The sequence below is a fragment of the Triticum aestivum genome, chromosome 6B, assembly GCF_018294505.1.
Source record: "Triticum aestivum cultivar Chinese Spring chromosome 6B, IWGSC CS RefSeq v2.1, whole genome shotgun sequence".
Lineage (NCBI taxonomy): Eukaryota > Viridiplantae > Streptophyta > Magnoliopsida > Poales > Poaceae > Triticum > Triticum aestivum.
The window spans coordinates 16,319,221-16,337,750 of NC_057810.1; the positions used below are offsets into that span (position 1 = coordinate 16,319,221).

The window sequence follows — 18,530 nt, forward strand, 5'->3', positions numbered from 1 at the left end:
CTTGGTGGCCGGCCTCCTCCTCCCCTCCTTTATATACGGGGACAGGGGGCACCCCATAGTACATCAATTGTTCTCTTAGCCGTGTGCGGTGCCCCCCTCCACATTTTACTCCTCTGGTCATAGCGTAGTAGTGCTTAGGTGAAGCCCTGCGCAGATCACATCACCATGACCGTTACCAGGACGTCATGCTGACAGAACTCTCCCTCGACTCTCAGCTGGATCAAGAGTTTGAGGGTTCTCATCGAGCTGAATGTATGCTGAACTCGGAGGTGCCGTACGTTCGGTACTAGATCGGTTGGATTGTGAAGACGTTCGACTACATCAACCGCGTTAACCTTACGCTTCCGCTTCCGGTCTACGAGGGTACATGGACACACTCTCCCCTTCTCGTTGCTCTACATCTCGATAGATCTTGCGTGATCGTAGTTTTTTTTGCATGCTACGTTCCCCAACATCTCGGCCGCTTGTTTCCCTGGTCGGCACCTCCATGGCTATGGCCGCCTGCCATTGGCCTTCAGTGATCCCGCCGCCCAGCCACCGGCGGGCTGCTACGGCGCCGCTTCATCACCCGTGACTGCTCTCTGGTGGGGGGCCATGTCGACCTACGACGAACCACATGGCGGTGTCCCACAATCACAGCCAGGCTCCATTCCACATCTGTAGTCGGGCGTCCTCCCGCACATGCAGCCGGGCGGGCCGGGTGACGTCCCGTATATGCAGCTGGGCTACGCCCCGCGCATGTAGCCGGGTGGGGTCCCGTACATGCAGCCGGGCGACGTCCCGCAAACGACGCACGACAGCGTCCCGCGATCAGTCCAGCAACACCTGTACACGACACACGGCAGTGTCCCGCTATCGCAGCAGGGAGTCCAGCAACACCTGTTGGCGGGCCCGACTCATGGCTCAGCCTGGACGTAGCGAGCGGGCTTTTGAGCCCGCTCATGGATCGACCAGGACCGGACCAATCGGTCTCGACCCGCTAGGAAAACTGGCCGGTCCGAGCTGGCAATTTCGGCCCGAAAATCGACCGGTCCGGTCCAGTCTTAGCTCGGTCCGGCTTGGAGGACCGATGGCCCAACCCAATTAGAGCAAATAAGGAAGCCCATCCCGCATCACACATATAGATCGTGCGTGTGTGCGTGACCTAAACTCATCCCGCATCCCATTCGTGCGTGTGTGCGCCGCCGCTTCCACCAGGATGCACCGCGCCGCCGTCGCCGCTCCTTCCACCAGCGGACTGGACTAGGACGCGCCGCCGGCCGTCGTGCCTCTGCCTCGCGCCGCCGCTCCCTTGTGCGGCTGTTCCTCCCCTCTCCCCCTCGCGGCCGTGCCTCCGTGTCTCTGTCCCTCGCGCCGCCGTGCCGCCACGCATCAGGTCCGTCTTCTGCGTCTCCGGCCACCGTGCTGCTGCGCCGAGTACCACTCCGATAGCCTGGGCCTACATGGCAGTGACTGTATGCCGTCAGGACTGTGAGGACCGACGGTCCGCACCGAGCTTTGAATCTTGCTGGTCCTGTCCCTGAAATTGGGACCGCTGCACTGCTCGGTCCGGTACGGACTGGACCGCCGGCGGCCGGTCCAAACGACGGCTCGGACCGGGACCGGACCAGCCCGGACCGTGTCCACCCTGACTCATGGCGGTGTCCCGTACCTGCCACAGCCGCCTGCAGCTGGCTCCTACAGCGCTGCCCTCGCCAGTCCGTGGTCGGCTTCATCTGCCCCGTTGGCCTACGCCTATCCGCCAGCCTCGGTGACCGCGTCTCCTTATGGCGCGCCCACTTCGTACGGAGCGCCCTACGACGGACCATCGATGAAGCTGGTGGCTTCGTCCGTGGTACTGAGTGGTCCTTTACCCCCGAGCTTTTATGCGTCGCCGTCTCCTTCGGATCATGGTCTATCTAGTGCACATTTGTACTTTGTGCATCTCATCCCGCTGAAGCTGACGACGGATAACTATCTGTCATGGCATGGTCAGGTCTGCTACTTTTCCACAGTCGCTACTTGGAGGGGTTTCCGGATGGCACTTTGCCGTGCCCACCGCCATACCATCTGGGGCACCATGTGTGGGTGATCAAGATCATGCCATTCTCTCTGCCATCCAGTGCTCTCTTACGGAGGGGGTTTCGTCACTGGTCATCTTCGCCGATACATCTCGGGATGCGTGGATGGCTCTTCATACCAGTTTTGCTTCGCAGTCTCAAGCGTGGGCACGCCATCCGCACTGCGCTTGGGGAGGTGAAGCTTCATGATCTCGCCGTCACCGACTACTTCAACAAAGTGCCGGGTATGACTGACACACTTCTCTCCATTGGCAAGGCGCTTGGTCCGAAGGAGTTCACCTCTTATGTGCTCAACGGACTGAGTGACGACTATGATAATTTGGTGGAGAATATCAATGGTCATGACACTCCCATCAAGCCTGTGAGTTGTATGCGCGTCTCCTCGCTATGGCACAGCGCATCCAGGCTCGCTGCTCTATGCCGTGTTTCCCTTCCACCAATGCTGCAACGCGTGGGAAGGGCAAGCCCTACAAGCCACCAACTGGTGGAAAACCTCCACCGACCGTGCCTAGTTCGTGGAACACCACTACCTCCACGGCAGGTCGAGTCCATGCCTGCCGCCCTTCAGTTGTGTGGACTTGATGGTCACCTTGCCTCCCGTTGTCATCGTCGCTTCAAGCAGGATTTCTTGGGGATCAGGAAAAATGGCAAGGGTAGTGAGAAGCAGGCTGTCCTAGCGAGTCATGAGCAGGGGCATAATCCTTCTTATCTAGTTGATGCATCTTCGTACATGGATACGGGAGCTACCAATCACCTGATGATTGAGATGGGCCAGCTCTCTACACAGGAGCCGTACCGTGGACACGATCTGGTTCACTCCGCTAATGGGGAAGGTATGCACATCTCACATATTGGTTAGGCATCACTTCTTACACGTCGATCCACACAATTACTTCTTCTCAATGTCCTTCGTATTCCCTCTGTTTCATGTAGTTTGCTTTTAGTTCCTAAACTTGCTCGTGATAATAATGTTCTTGCTGAATTTCATCCTTCTAATTTTTTTGTTAAGGACTGGGACATGTGGGACGTACTCCTTAGAGGTCAACTGCGCCATAACGGTCTTTATGCACTTGATGTGCCACCAACTCCTAGTGCTTTGAGTGGTGTTCGTGTCTCTCCATCACATTGGCATGCACGCCTTGGTCATTCTGCCACTCCCATTGTTCGCCATTTACTTCATCCTCATGATCTTCCAGTCGTGTTCAATAAACATGTTGATGCAGTTTGTAATGCCTATCAACAAGGCAAGAGTCACCAGCTTCCTTTTTCTCAGTCGAGTCGTGTAGTCAATAAAACGCTTGAACTTGTGTTTTCAGATGTATGGGGCCATGCCCAAAGCTCTGTTAGTGGTCATAATTACTATGTCTGTTTAATTGATGCTTATAGTCGGTTCACTTGGCTTTCTTTTCTTAAACGCAAGTCTGGTGTGTTTAATGTTTTCTTGCAATTCCAAGCGCGTGTTAAGCGTCTACTCAGTCATAAAATCTTTCGTGTGCAATCCGATTGGGGGGGTGGTGAGTATCACAACCTCAATGCATTCTTTAATAAGCTTAGAATTACACATCGTGTCTCTTGTCCTCATAAACATCAGCAAAACGGTGTAGTTGAGCATAAATATCGTCATATAGTTGAGACTGGTCTTGCTTTGCTTTCCCATGCCTCTGTGCCTTTCTGATTTGGAGTGATGCATTTTCCACCGCATGCTTTCTCATTAACAAGCTTCCTACACGACTCCGTTAGATGAAAACATCACTTGAGCTCTTGCTGAATGAAGTTCCTGATTATACGTTTCTCAAGGTCTTTGCGAGCGCGTGTTGGCCACATCTTCGTCCATATAACAGAAGCATGTTGGAGTTTTGGTCTAAACAGTGTGTGTTTCTTGGTTATTGTTCTCTTCATAAAGGGTACAAGTGTCTTCATGTTCCCTCTAACCGCGTCTACATCTCACGTGATGTGGTGTTTGATGAGATTTTTTTCCTTTTTCCACACTTCCAGTCACCTCCACCACTCCCACTTCACCTGAGAAATCTGCTTTACCTTTGCCTGGTCAATTTGTTGATGCTGCATATACGCTGTTGTTGCTACCTAACCATGGTGCAGGTACTGGACGTGGAGCACGCCTCAAGCTTCCGGATGAGCAGCCGTCCATGTCCCCTCGGATGTCCGCCGAGCCCACTCGTGACGCCCCTCTGTCACCTGGCTTGCCGACAGGGCTGGCCGAGCCGGGCCCCGCCACCTCGGGACTTGCCGACGTGTTGGCCGAGCCGGGCGAGCTGCCGAGCCAGCTTCGCCTGAGCCAACCTCTGCCATGGGGGTCGAGTCGGCGTCCCCGCCCGCATTGGCCGAGAAGGCGTCCACGCCTTCCTTGCCAGGCCGGTCGCCTCGTGTGACTGGCTTTACATTTGGGGAGCGGTCTCCATCATCAGCATCATCTTCGTCTCCGCCGCCACCTCCGCCGTCTATCCCTGTTCTGCATCCTCGTGCATGCAGTCAGAGTGGTATCATTCGGCCAAAGGAGTGCACTGATGACACGGTTGCGTGGGTTGCGGCATGTATGGCATAGACAGATACTGACCCCACTGCTAAGCCTCGGCATTTTGGGATGGCCCTTCCGATTCGTCATTGGCACAGTGCCATGGAGCTGGAGTTTCAGGCACTACAGAGGAACGATAGATGGCGCTTGGTTCCTCCTGTGTCTGGTGTCAACATCATTGACTCCAAGTGGATGTTTAAGGTAAAGAAGCATGCTGATGGATCTATCGAGCGATACAAGGCACGATTGGTGGCCAAAGGATAAACAACAGTATGATCTTGATTACGAGGATACCTTCAGTCCAGTTGTCAAAGCTACCACCATTCATCTGCTTCTGTCCTTCGCTGTTGCCAAAGGGTGATCTCAGCTTCATCTTTATGTTCAGAATGCTTTTCTCCATGGGGTCTTGGAGGAAGAGGTTTACATGTGGAAACCTCTAGCTTTTGTTGATCCTGCTCGTCCGCATCATTAGTGTCATCTTGTTAAGGCGCTTTATGGATTTAAGCAGGCTCCTCGTGCATGACATGCCCGACTTGGCTAGGTTCTTTGATGTCTTGTATTTGCTCCGTCCACTGCAGACACGTCTCTGTTCATGTTTCATCGTCCTGAGATTACTATGTACCTACTGGTTTATGTTGATGACATTATTTTTATCAGCTCATCAGTGACTGTCGCTGATCGTTTGCTGTCTGCTCTGAGTGGTCATTTTGCCGTCAAGGATCTGGGTGCTCTCCATTACTTCATTGGTCTGGAGGTTTCACGGTCTTCTGCTGGCCTGACTCTCACTCAACATAAGTATTCCTTGACTTGCTGCAACATGCTGGTATGTTGCAATGCAAGCATGCTACCACCCCTATGCCTGCAACTAATCAGTTATCAGCCTTGGATGGTGCCTTGCTTCCTTCAGATGATGCTACAGAATACCGCACTGTTGTTGGTGACTTGTAGTACTTGACTATCACACGGCCGAACATCTCCTATGCGGTAAACCGTGTGTGTCAGTATCTTCATGCTCCACGGACTTCACACTGGTCAGTTGTGAAGCGTATACTGCGTTATCTCTCTCATACTGTCTCCTATGGCTTGCATCTTTGGTATACCTCCTCGAGTACTCTCTCGGCATTCTCTGATGCAGATTGGGCTGGGAGCCTAGATGACCGGTGATACGGGGGGCTATGTTGTCTTCTTTGGTCGCAACTTGATCGCCTGGAGTGCTTGCAAGCAGGCCACAGTCTCTCGGAGTAGCACTGAAGCAGAGTATAAGGCGGTTGCCAATGCCGCGACTGAGCTCATTCGGGTACAGTCTCTATTGAGAGAGTTGGTAGTCTCTCAAGAGCAGCCACCGGTTCTTTGTGTGATAATATTGCTGCGACGTATCTTTCATCTAATCCATTTTTTCATGCTCGTACGAAGCACATCGAAGTTGACTGTCACTTTGTGAGGGAAAGTGTTACACAGAAACTTCTTCATATCAAGTTCATCTCCTCCAAAGATCAACTTGCTGACATCTTCACGAAGCCACTTCCACAACCTCCGTTTGAAGGTTGTAGGCACAATCTTAACTTGCTTTGTACTTCAGGCCACAGTTAAGATTGAGGGAGGGTGTTAGATAATGTTTATACGTAGCTTCCGTGTATATCCTGTATATTGTGTATTTGTACACTTCGTGTACCCTTATATATATGAGGTAGCCACACCTGTTTTGGGTGTCGTACAGTTTTCCACAAACATAATGTTTCACAACCACAAGAAAGTCAGATTTTTTTCATTTATTTTAAATTTTACTGTCAACCTGAGCTCATATAAGCTTGAGCTCAGTTATTTAGCGTCCACACGAAACCAGAATCCTATCAAACAAAAATCCAGCTGGGATATGAAACAACGCAAGTTACTATGCAAGAAGCGAACTTACAGAACAATGCTTTGTGGAACTAGCATAACAAGCATCTCCAATAGGAGTCTGCTCAAACCGTTTTTTGGCATTTGGGGGCAAAAAAGTCGCGTGCAGCCCAAAAGAAGGCACCAAGTGCCGCAAATATACAACACTTGAGCGGCTACGGCAAAATCAAGACAAGCCGCGTGCGACCCTCCAACCATCAGTTTCATTCCCACCTCCGACCGCACCTTCACACCACCACCACCGCACTACAGCCCCACAAGCCATCCCCTCTGCACCGCCGCTCACCCAGACTCCATCCCAATCCCACCCAATATCTCGCCGCCTCGGACCGTTTCCGGAGCCCCCTCCGCTGCGCCGATTTGACCTCGGCTACCTCTCCGATTCCAGCCAACTGCCTAAATTTGTCATGCATTTCTTTGCATAAGCACAGAAGATTGAGAGCTCTAGATAGTTTCTATTGTAGATGAGCTCATGTGACTACAAGTTTTGCTACGATTCCTTGTTGGGTGAGGAGTTTGACATGGAGGAGGAGGAAGCTCTTGCGTTGATCTTGGCAATGCACATGAAAAAGAGGCCGAAGCATGGCGGTTCTATTGGCATGGATAGCTTAGAGGACAGAAGAAGGAGGCCACCATCATCCTTGAGGCTGTGCTGATCATGAGACATGGATATGACGTGCATATTATGGGATGCTTGGATCTTGCATGATTTCAATGTGCTCCACCGCTCACCTCTCTTTACAAAATTAGCGAATGAAGAACTTTGATCGGTGACCTTCCAAGCAAACGGATGCACCGACAACTTTCAGTAGTACCTCCCGGATGAGATCTCTCCAAGGTGGGCTACGTTTGTCAAGCCAATAGTAAAACCCAAAGATATGAAAGTACTTTTATTTTCACAATGCTCCATGGACGACTAGGAAATATGTTGAGAGGGCATTTGGGGTTTTGCAATGCCAATTTGCTATTGTGTGAGGACTGGTTAGGCTTTGGGATCAAGAGATCCTTTGTTACATGATAACATCATGCGTGATCTTGCACGACATGACCTCATGCGAATACCCTTTGTATGACCTCGTGGGATTACCCATGCGGACGGCTAGAAGGCAAGACCGGATCAAACGCTTTCTTTAGGTGTACCATGACATTAGAGATGCGGATGCACTGATCTTGAAAAGATCTCATAGGATCTCACAGAGGAGTGGTGGACATGGCATGGGCATGAACAACCATAGTTGCATCTCTACCTTTGTTGTATTAGTGTGATGAACTTTGTTGCATTGTGTGCTAAAAGCTTTGTTGTTGACTTTGATTTGATGAAGTATGTAATAATCATTGTTGGGTTTATTTTGGACATATGAGTTGCATTTGATATTTTCTGTATCCAATATGTATGTGTTATTCGAGATGAAAAGTGCATATGTCATTGCCGTGTGGCAGCCTTATTATAGGGTAATTGTTGGAGACCACATTTTTTCATGAAAGAAAGCAGTTTTGGTGCCTAATTTTTTTACTCGAGCCACTTTTGGTGACCTATTATAAGGTGCTATTGGAGATGCTCTAACACCTCAATTTATTAATGAGGCATAAACAATGAAGTCGTTGCCATAGTGTTGTTTCCCAGTCTTTCTTGGTACAGTTTCAGCAATACGATCTGGAACTGGGATTCTGTAACAACATGATGATCGCCATCTCTCTTAGATGCAGTCAACGCGTAAACAATATGCGCACAACAAACAAGAGGAACTAACAAGCCACCAGAAACTGAAACTTAAGCTTAGATATCAATGCCAAGAAAAAAAATCAGCGATGGCTCACGGATACCCCGAGTTGCTGTGTTGTTCATCATCGATACAAAAAAACCTATTACTCCCTGACTGACTACACAATGCGCAGTGGAGGAGCCAGGAAAAATTAAGAGCCGGGGCAGACGGCAAGCTAACTAAAAAGACAAAATACCACATGCTCCTCCATTTCAACCTTTTTTTGCCAAACTTTTAAAATCTTTGCAACCAGAAAATGGAACATGATTTATCAAATGAAGAATCTAAGTCTCAAGTTGGTCTCTCAATAATGACGGTAACTATTTAAGAAAGATCTGCTATATATTTCAGCAAGCCACAAGAAACACACAATTACCTCTTGATTTGAGTCACTGAAGGTCTGAAGCAATGATTCATCTCAACACAATCTAACGACATAAAAAATCTTCAGCCTGACAATAATGAAGAACGGTGATAGTCCTTCCCTCTAGTTCTGATATTTATAACTTCAGATTAAAATTGAATGATTTAAAATGATTGAACTAACTAACAATGATTTGGCTAGAGGAGTCAAGAAGAAGCAAAACCTATAAGGAGTGGAGATCGATTTTCCTTCAACGAACCTTTTCGGAACGATCGAATCCCCAAATTCCTATATAGATGCAAATTACAAACCAATTTACTACTAATAAAATCTCCGAACCTAAGTAGTGAATTCCCATCCCATAAATTTGTGTGTGCGTGCGTGTCCACTCATTGAAATCCCAAAATCTAGTTGATCTTAACTTACCTTGCCTAATTAGTGGACATGAATGTCTAGGAAGAGCCGTTGTGGATTGCCATCTTTTTTAAATGGGAGGATTGCCAAATATAATGGACAGTGAATTCCCATCTTTTTTAAATATGGCTAATTAATACGTGGCGCCATAGCATGGTTTATGTGGCCGCTCGCTGGTGAGCCCGGACAGCTGCCCCGGGTCGCCGGGTACTGCCTCTGCCACTGATTTAAATAAAAATGTGTTAATTTTGTTTGAAATTAAAATTGTGCTAATTCTGTTTGTTATGCCTTGTTATCCTTTTACTTGATGTTGTTATGCATTTAGAGTAACAAATGTGACAATTCTGGTTTTTTCTGCCTTATTATCTTTTTAGTTGATGTTATGATGCATTTAAAGTTGAATGTTGTTTATTCTGTTGTAAAAATTGTGCTATTTTTTGTTACTGTCCTGGTTTATTCTTTTTTATTCCTTACTCCTTTTTTATTTCATATGATGATGCATTTAGAGTTGACATATTGTTTATTCTGTTATAGCTATATATTATGATGCATTGCTAACCTGGTGCTTGAAATTTTGATATGTAGGGCTTGTAAGCAATGACATCCATTATATTTGGAACCATGGCCCCAAGTTTGGTGGGGGATTTGATTGTCGGTACTGCCCCCTAATCACTAGAGGAGGAGGTGCAACCTGCTTTAGGGAGCGCACCTTGGAGGTATACTAGGTGAAGTGAGGGAGTGCCCCAATGTTCCAAGAAATGTGCGTGCTCCAATAAGGGACTCCCGGGATGACGCAAGGCGGAAGAAGAGGGAAAAGACAAATCGTAAACTCCGCTTGGAACGGGATATCATGGAAGGGTTGTACCATGGAGAAGGGGTGAAAAATATTGAAGAAGATGATGATGAACAGATTCATGCCGCACTTCGGGAGTCCCTAAGAGACAAGAATGTCTCTCGTGCAGTTGAGAGGAGGAGAGGGAGTGGGAGTGGTGTTCGTGTGTCGCTTGGGAAACAAAGTATCACAACATACTTTGACAAGGAATTATCGAGCAACAAAGTATCAATGCAACCAAAGATCAGCAGTGCTTTGATTGTTGAGTCAGAAGATGTACTTGGCCAAGCCTGGGCAATGTTCTTTCATGCTAATTACATTGCTGGTCTGAAAGCAAATTGTCCCTATTTTCGTGCGGCAGTCAAGATATCTCAAAACCTTGGCCCAGCTCCTGTTCCAACTGCTAAGGAGATTGATGGGATTTATTTGGACAAAAATTATGAAGAAGCTGAATAGTGGCTGAAGATGTTCTAGCAAGACTAGAGGAACTATGGCGTAACTGTGATGTGTGACTCATGGACAAGGCCTACTGGTATGTGTCTCATCAATTTCATGGTGTATTGCAATGCACGGATGTTCTTTCATAAATCCATTGATGCTTTCGATCAAACTCAGAATGCAGGTTAGTTTCTAATGATTGAAATTATTTTTAATCATGCTCATTCATTGTTAATTCTGATTAGCCATGCCTTGTTAGCTCTTTACATGATATTATGATGCATTTAAGTTGAAACAATGTTACTTATGTTTATTCATAGTTAAATATGTATTATGCTTTTATTATGTTTTTACTTGATATCACGGTGTATTTAGAGTTGAAGTTTTGTTATTTTTATTTATTCATGGTTAAATGGGGCTATTATGCCTTTTCTCTTTTTTACGTGATATTATTATGCATTTAGAGTAAAAAATGTGTTATTTCTGTTTATTCATGCTTATTTCTGTTTTTTATTACTTTCTTCATTTTTGTTTCAAATAAAATTTACTTGCAATTAATTGGTAGAGTTTATCTATAGAAAGATCAAAAAAGTTGTTGTTGAGGATATAGGATCTACCTCTTGAACCGGTAAGTAGCGTAGCTCGGGAAGATGTTCCCGTGGTGCCTGCACCGACTAGAGAGGAAATTAATGATGATGATCAAGGTACTTCGGATCAAGTCACTAATGAACTTCGTAGGTCCACAAGGACACGTTCCACACCAGAGAGGTATGGCAACCCTGTCCTGGAAATCATGTTGTTAGACAACGGTGAACCTTCGAACTATGAAGAACCAATGGCGGGCCTAGATTCCAACAAATGGCTTGAAGCCATGCAATCCGAGATAGGATCCATGTATGAAAACAAAGTGTGGACTTTGAAAGACTTGCCCGATGATCGGCGAGCGATAGAAAACAAATGGATATTGAAGAAGAAGACGGACGCGGATGGTAATGTTACCATCTATAAAGCTTGACTTGTCGCTACGGGTTATCGACAAGTTCAAGGGGTTGACTACGATGAGACTTTCTCTCCCGTAGGAAAGCTGAAGTTCGACCGAATCATGTTAGCAATTGCCGCATACTATGATTATGAGATATGGCAAATGGACGTCAAAACGGCATTCCTTAACGGCTATCTTAAGGAAGAACTATATACGATGCAGCCGGAAGGTTTTGTCGATCCTAAGAATGCTAACAAGGTACGCTAGCTCTAGCGCTCCATCTATGGGATGGTGTAAGCATCTCGGAGTTGGAATATTTGCTTTGATGAAATGATCAAAGCGTTTGGGTTTATGCAGACTTATGGAGAAGCCTGCATTTACAAGAAAGTGAGTGGGAGCTCTGTAGCATTTCTCATATTATATGTAGATAACATACTTTTGATGGGAAATGATATAGAACTTCTGGACAGCATTAAGGCCTACTTGAATAAGTGTTTTTTGATGAAGGACCTTGGAGAAGCTACTTACATATTAGGCATCAAGATCTGTAGAGATAGATCAAGACGCCTCATAGGTCTTTCACAAAGCACATACCTGGATAAGATATTGAAGAAGTTCAATATGGATCAGTCCAAGAAGGGGTTCTTGCCTGTGTTGCAAGGTGTGAAATTGAGCTCGGCTCAATGTCCGACCATGGCAGAAGATAGAGAAAAGATGAGTGTCGTCCCCTATGCCTCAGCCATAGGGTCTATCATGTATGCCGTGCTGTGTACCAGACCTGATGTAAACCTTGCCGAAGTTTGGTAGGAAGGTACCAAAGTAATCCCGACATGGAACACTGGACAGCGGTCAAGAATATCCTGAAGTACCTGAAAAGGACTAAGGATATGTTTCTCGTTTATGGAGGTGACAAAGAGCTCGTCGTAATGGGTTATGTCGACGCTAGCTTCGACACAGATCTGGATGACTCTAAGTCACAAACCGGATACGTGTATATTTTGAATGATGGGGCAGTAAGCTGGTGCAGTTGCAAGCAAAGCATCGTGGCGGGATCTACATGTGAAGCGGAGTACATGGCAGGCTCGGAGGCAGCACATGAAGCAATCTGGATGAAGGAGTTTATTATCGACCTAGGAGTTATTCCCAATGCGTCGGTGCCGATGACTCTCTTCTGTGACAACACTGGAGCCATTCCCTTGCCAAGGAGCCCTGGTTTCACAAGAAGACTATGCACATCAAGCGGTGCTTCAACTCCATTCGTGAAAATGTTCAAGATGGAGACATAGATATTTGCAAAGTGCATACGGATCTGAATGTTGTAGATCCGTTGACTAAACCTCTTCCGCGAGCAAAACATGATCAACACCAGAACTCTATGGGTGTTCGATTCATCACAATGTAACTAGATTATTGACTCTAGTGCAACTGGGAGACTATTGGAAATATGCCCTAGAGGCAATAATAAAATGGTATTATTATATTTCCTTGTTCATGATAATTGTCTATTGTTCATGCTATAATTGTGTTATACGGAAATCGTAATACATGTGTGAATACATAGACCACAACATGTCCCTAGTAAGCCTCTAGTTGACTAGCTCGTTGATTAATGTATGTTTACGGTTTCCTGACCATGGAAATTGGATGTCGTTGATAACGGGATCACATCATTGGGAGAATGATGTGATGAACAAGACCCAATCCTAAGCATAGCACAAGATCGTGTAGTTCGTTTGATAGAGCTTTTCTAATGTCAAGTATCATTTCCTTAGACCATCAGATCGTGCAACTCCCGGATACCGTAGGAGTGCTTTGGGTGTACCAAACGTCACAACGTAACTGGGTGACTATAAAGGTGCACTACAGGTATCTCCGAAAGTGTCTGTTGGGTTGGCACAGATCGAGACAGGGATTTATCACTCCGTATGACGGAGAGGTATCTCTGGGCCCACTCGGTAATGCATCATCATAATGAGCTCAATGTGACCAAGTGGTTGGTCACGGGATCATGCATTACGGTACGAGTAAAGTGACTTGCCGGTAACGAGATTGAAGGAGGTACCGGGATACCGACGATCGAACCTCGGGCAAGTAACGTACCGATTGACAAAGGGAATTGCATACGGGATTACTTGAATCCTCGACATCGTGGTTCATCCGATGAGATCATTGTGAAACATGTGGGAGCCAACATGGGTATCCAGATCCCGCTGTTGGTTATTGGCCGGAGAGCGGTCTCGGTCATGTCTGCGTGATTCCCGAACCCGTAGGGTCTACAAACTTAAGGTTCGATGATGCTAGGGTTATTAGGAAGACTTGTAAGTGATTACCGAATGTTGTTCGGAGTGACGGATGAGATCCCGGACGTCACGAGGAGTTCCGAAATTGTCCGGAGGTGAAGATTTATATATGGGAAGTTGTCATACGGTCACCGGAAAGGTTCGGGGGCATATCGGTATTGTACCGGGGCCACCGGAGGGGTTCCGGGGGTCCACCGGGAGGGGCCACCTCTCTCGAAGGGCCTCATGGGCCGTAGTGGGCAGGGAACCAGCCCTTGGAGGGCTGGGCGCATCCCCCCCCTTGGTCCCATGCGCCTAGGGTTGGGGGCAAACCCTAGTGGGGGCGCCCCCATTGCTTGGGGGGCAAGCCCCCTCCCCTTGCCCCCCCTCTAGATCTCATCTAGAGGGGGCCGGCCCCCTTCTCCCTTCCCCTATAAATAGAGGGGCGAGGGGAGGGCTGCACAGCACATCCAAGGCGCAGCCCCTCCCCTCCCCAACACCTCTCCTCCTCCGTTAAGTGCTTGGCGAAGCCCTGCCGGAGTATTGCCTCTCCATCACCACCACGCCGTCGTGTTGCTGTTGGAGCTCTCTTCCTCAACCTCTCCCTCCACCTTGCTGGATCAAGGCGTGGGAGACGTCTCCCCTCCGTACGTGTGTTGAACGCGGAGATGCCGTCCGTTTGGCGCTAGGATCTTCGGTGATTTGGATCACGACGAGTACAACTCCCTCAACCCCGTTCTCTTGAACACTTCCGCTCGCGATCTACAAGGGTATGTAGATGCACTCCTCTCTCTCGTTTCTAGATGACTCCATAGATTGATTTTGGTGAAGCAAGAATTTTTTTATTTTCTGCAACATTCCCCAACAATAATGTGGGACTAACGCCCTTAAGATCATTCAGAGTATATCCAATAGCAGCTCGGTGCTTCTTCAGAGTTTTCAATAATCTTTCTTCTTCTTTCTCTGAAAGGTTAGCACTAATAATAACAGGATATATTTCTTTTTCATCAAGATAAGCATACTTGAGATTATCAGGTAAAGCTTTGAGTTCAAACACGGGATCACCCTTGGGTGGAGGGGGATCCCCAAGAATTTCAACGGTAAGGTTATGTTTCAGCATAGGTTCCTGTTTAAGGAACACTTCATCTATTTCTTCCCTTTCCTTTATAAACATATCATTTTCATGGTTTAGCAAATATTGTTCTAACGGATCAGTTGGAGGAATAGCAATGGAAGCAAGACCAATAATCTCATCCTTACTAGGTGGTTCCCTTTCACGAGGTTGTCTACTAAACTTAGTGAAATTAAACTCATGAGACATACCATCTATGCCAACAGTGACAATATGCTTTTCACAATTAATTTTAGCACTGGCAGTATTCAAGAAGGGTCTACCAAAAATAATGGGACAAAAATCATCTTGTGGGGAACCAAGAACAAGAAAATCAGCAGGATATTTAACCTTCCCACACAAAACTTCAACATCTATAACAATCCCAATAGGTTTAATGGTATCCCTATTAGCAAGCTTAATAGTGACATCAATGTCTTCTAATTAAACGGGTGCAATGTCGTGCATAATTTCTTTATAAAGATCATAAGGTATCGCACTAGCAGTAGCACCCATATCACATAAGCCATGATAACAATGATCTCCTATTTTAATAGAAATAACAGGCGTGCCTACATTAGGTCTACGTGTCTTAGTATCGGGTCTAGCAATATTAGCAGTTTCACCCAAGAAAGAGATAACATGCCCATCTAAGTCCTCATCCAAGAGATATTTAATCATAGCAATACCAGGTTCCACATTAATTTGCTTAGGAGGTGTATAGGTCCTAGTATTACTCTTACGAACAACAGTCAAAGCTTTAGCATGATCTTTTATCCTAACAGGAAAAGGAGGTTTTTCGACATAAGCAGTAGGAATAATAGGATCACTATATGTAATAGTCTTTTCTTCGACTGTAATGGGTGCAACTACTTTCACTTCATCAGGAGGATTATATTTAAACCACTTCTCTTTAGGGAGATCAACGCGAGTAGCAAAAGTTTCACAAAAAGTAGCTACTATCTCAGAGTCAAGTCCATAATTAGAGCTAAATCCACCGAAGGCATCAGTATCCATAAAAGATTTAACACAACCGAACCTAGGTGTCATACCTGACTCCTTACCATCATCGGAACCCCAATCTTCAGAGTTGCGTTTAATTCTTTCCAATAAGTCCCATTTGAAATCAATAGTCTTCAGCATATAGGAACCAGCACAGGAAGCATCGAGCAACTTGCGATTATCAAGAGAAAGGCGATCATAAAAATTCTGAATAATCATTTCCCGAGAGAGCTCATGATTGGGGCATGAATACAACATTGACTTAGGCCTCCCCCAAGCTTGAGCGATGCTTTCTCCATCGCGAGGCAAGAAACTATATATGTAGTTACGATCACGATGAACAAGATGCATAGGGTAGAACTTCTGGTGAAATTCCAACTTCAATCGCTTATAATTCCAAGATCTCATATCATCACATAGCCTATACCATGTCATTATCTCCCTTCAAAGATAAAGGGAAGACCTTCCTTTTGACAACATCATCGGGCATACCTGCAAGCTTAAACAATCCACAAACTTCATCCACAAAGATATGTTGTAAGTCGGAATGCAATGTTCCGTCTCCTGCAAAAGGATTAGCTAGCAGTTTTTTTATCATACCCGAAGGAATCTCAAAGTGAATATTTTTCATAAAGTTTAGTAGGTTGAGGAGCATTTCTTTGCTCTTCTGGTTGGGGCGAAGATACCCCAAACAGGCCCCTCAAAGGATTAGTTTCCATAGTGACAAGTAACAGAAAATTTCAGCACACTATATAAATGTTTCCTTACCAAGTTCCACTCACCAAAAGAGCTACACTCCCCGGCAACGGCGCCAGAAAAGAGTCTTGATGACCCACAAGTATAGGGAATCTATCGTAGTCCTTTCAATAAGTAAGAGTGTCGAACCCAATGAGGAGCAGAAGGAAATGATAAGCGGTTTTCAGTAACGTTTTCTCTGCAAGCACTGAAATAGTAGGTGATAGATAGTTTTGTGATAAGATAAATAGTAATGAGAAAAAAGTAAATAAAGTAAATAAAGTGCAGCAAGGTGGCCCAATCCTTTATGTACCAAAGGATAAGCCTGGAAAAATTCTAATAATGAGGAAGGAGCTCCTGAGGACACATTGGGAATTATCGTCAAGCTAGTTTTCATCACGTTCATAAGATTCACGTTCGGTATTTTGATAATTTGATATGTGGGTGGACCGGCACTTGGGTACTGCCCTAACTTGGACAAGCATCCCACTTCTGATTAAACCCTATTGCAAGCATCTGCAACTACAAAAAGGAGTATTAAGGTAAACCTAACAACATCATTAAACATATGGGTCCATATCAACCCCTAACGAAGCAACGCATAAACTAGGGTTTAAGCTTCTGTCACTCTAGCAACCCATCATCTACTTATTACTTCCCTATGCCTTCCTCTAGGCCCAAATAATGGTGAAGTGTCATGTAGTCGACGTTCACATAACACCACTAGAGGAAAGACAACATACATCTCATCAAAATATCGAATGAATACCAAATTCACATGACTACTAATAGCAAGACTTCACCCATGTCCTCAGGAACAAACGTAACTACTCACAAAGCATATTCATGTTCATAATCAGAGGAGTAATAATATGCATAAAGGATCTGAACATATGATCTTCCACCAAGTAAACCAATTAGCATCAACTACAAGGAGTAATCAACACTACTAGCAACCCACAGGTACCAATTTGTGGTTTTGATACAAGATTGGATACAAGAGATGAACTAGGGTTTTGAGAGGAGATGGTGCTGGTGAAGATGTTGATGGAGATTGACCCCCTCTCAATGAGAGGATCGTTGGTGATGATGTTGGTGATGATTTCCCCCTCCCGGAGGGAAGTGTCCCCGGCAGAACAGCTCCGCCAGAGCCCTAGATTGATTCCACCAAGGTTCCGCCTCGTGGCGGCGGAGTTTCGTCCCGTAAGCTTTCCCACGAATTTTTCCAGGGTAAAAGTGATGATATAGCAGAAGATGGACGCCGGAGGCCCACCAGGGGGCCCAGGAGATAGGAGGCCGCGCCCTACAGGGGGGGGCGCCCTCCTGTCTCCTGGACAGGGTGTGGGCCCCCTGGCCTATTTCTTTCGCTCATAAATCCTTAATAAATCCAAAATGTTGTTTCGAGGAGTTTCAGGACTTTTGGAGTTGTGCAGAATAGGTTTCCAATGTTTGCTCCTTTTCTAGCCAGAATTCCAGCTGCCGGCATTCCCCCTCTTCATGGTAAACCTTGTAAAATAAGAGAGAATAGCCATAAGTAATGAGATATAATGTGTAATAACAGCCCATAATGCAATAAATATTGATATAAAAGCATGATGTAAAATGGACGTATCAGGGACCTTCATACTGAGCAAGCATTCAAAGAAGATTTCCTTCTCTTCTTTGGTAAGAGCGTAGCTGGCAGGACCTTCATACTGCTTTGGAGGCATGCCGTCTTTTTAGTGAAAACGTTGCAGGTCCTCCCGTGCCTTGGTGTATTTTTTGTCTTCCCATACACGCCCAAGAAGCCTAGCAGGTTCACGCAAAGGTTCTTCATCACGTGCATCACGTCGATTGAAGAGCAGACCTCTAGGTCTTTCCAGTAGGGTAGGTCCCAAAATATAGATTTCTTCTTCCACATGGGTGCGCGTCCCTCGGCGTCATTCGGAACAGATAGTCCGTAGGGACCCTTTCCAAAGATTAAGTGTAATTTATTGACCATAGCAAGTACGTGATCACCAGTACGCATGGCGGGCTTCTTCCGGTGATCTGCCTCGCCTTTGAAATGCTTGCCTTTCTTTCAACATTAATGGTTGGTCGGAAGAAATCGACGATGGCACAGGTACACATTCTTCCTGC

General features: G+C 46.2%; 1 pseudogene; it reads left to right on the plus strand.

Moving 5' to 3' along the window:
* Positions 1 to 2,157: 2,157 nt before the first annotated feature.
* On the plus strand, positions 2,158 to 10,492 carry LOC123138628 (uncharacterized; annotated as a pseudogene).
* Positions 10,493 to 18,530: the final 8,038 nt, after the last annotated feature.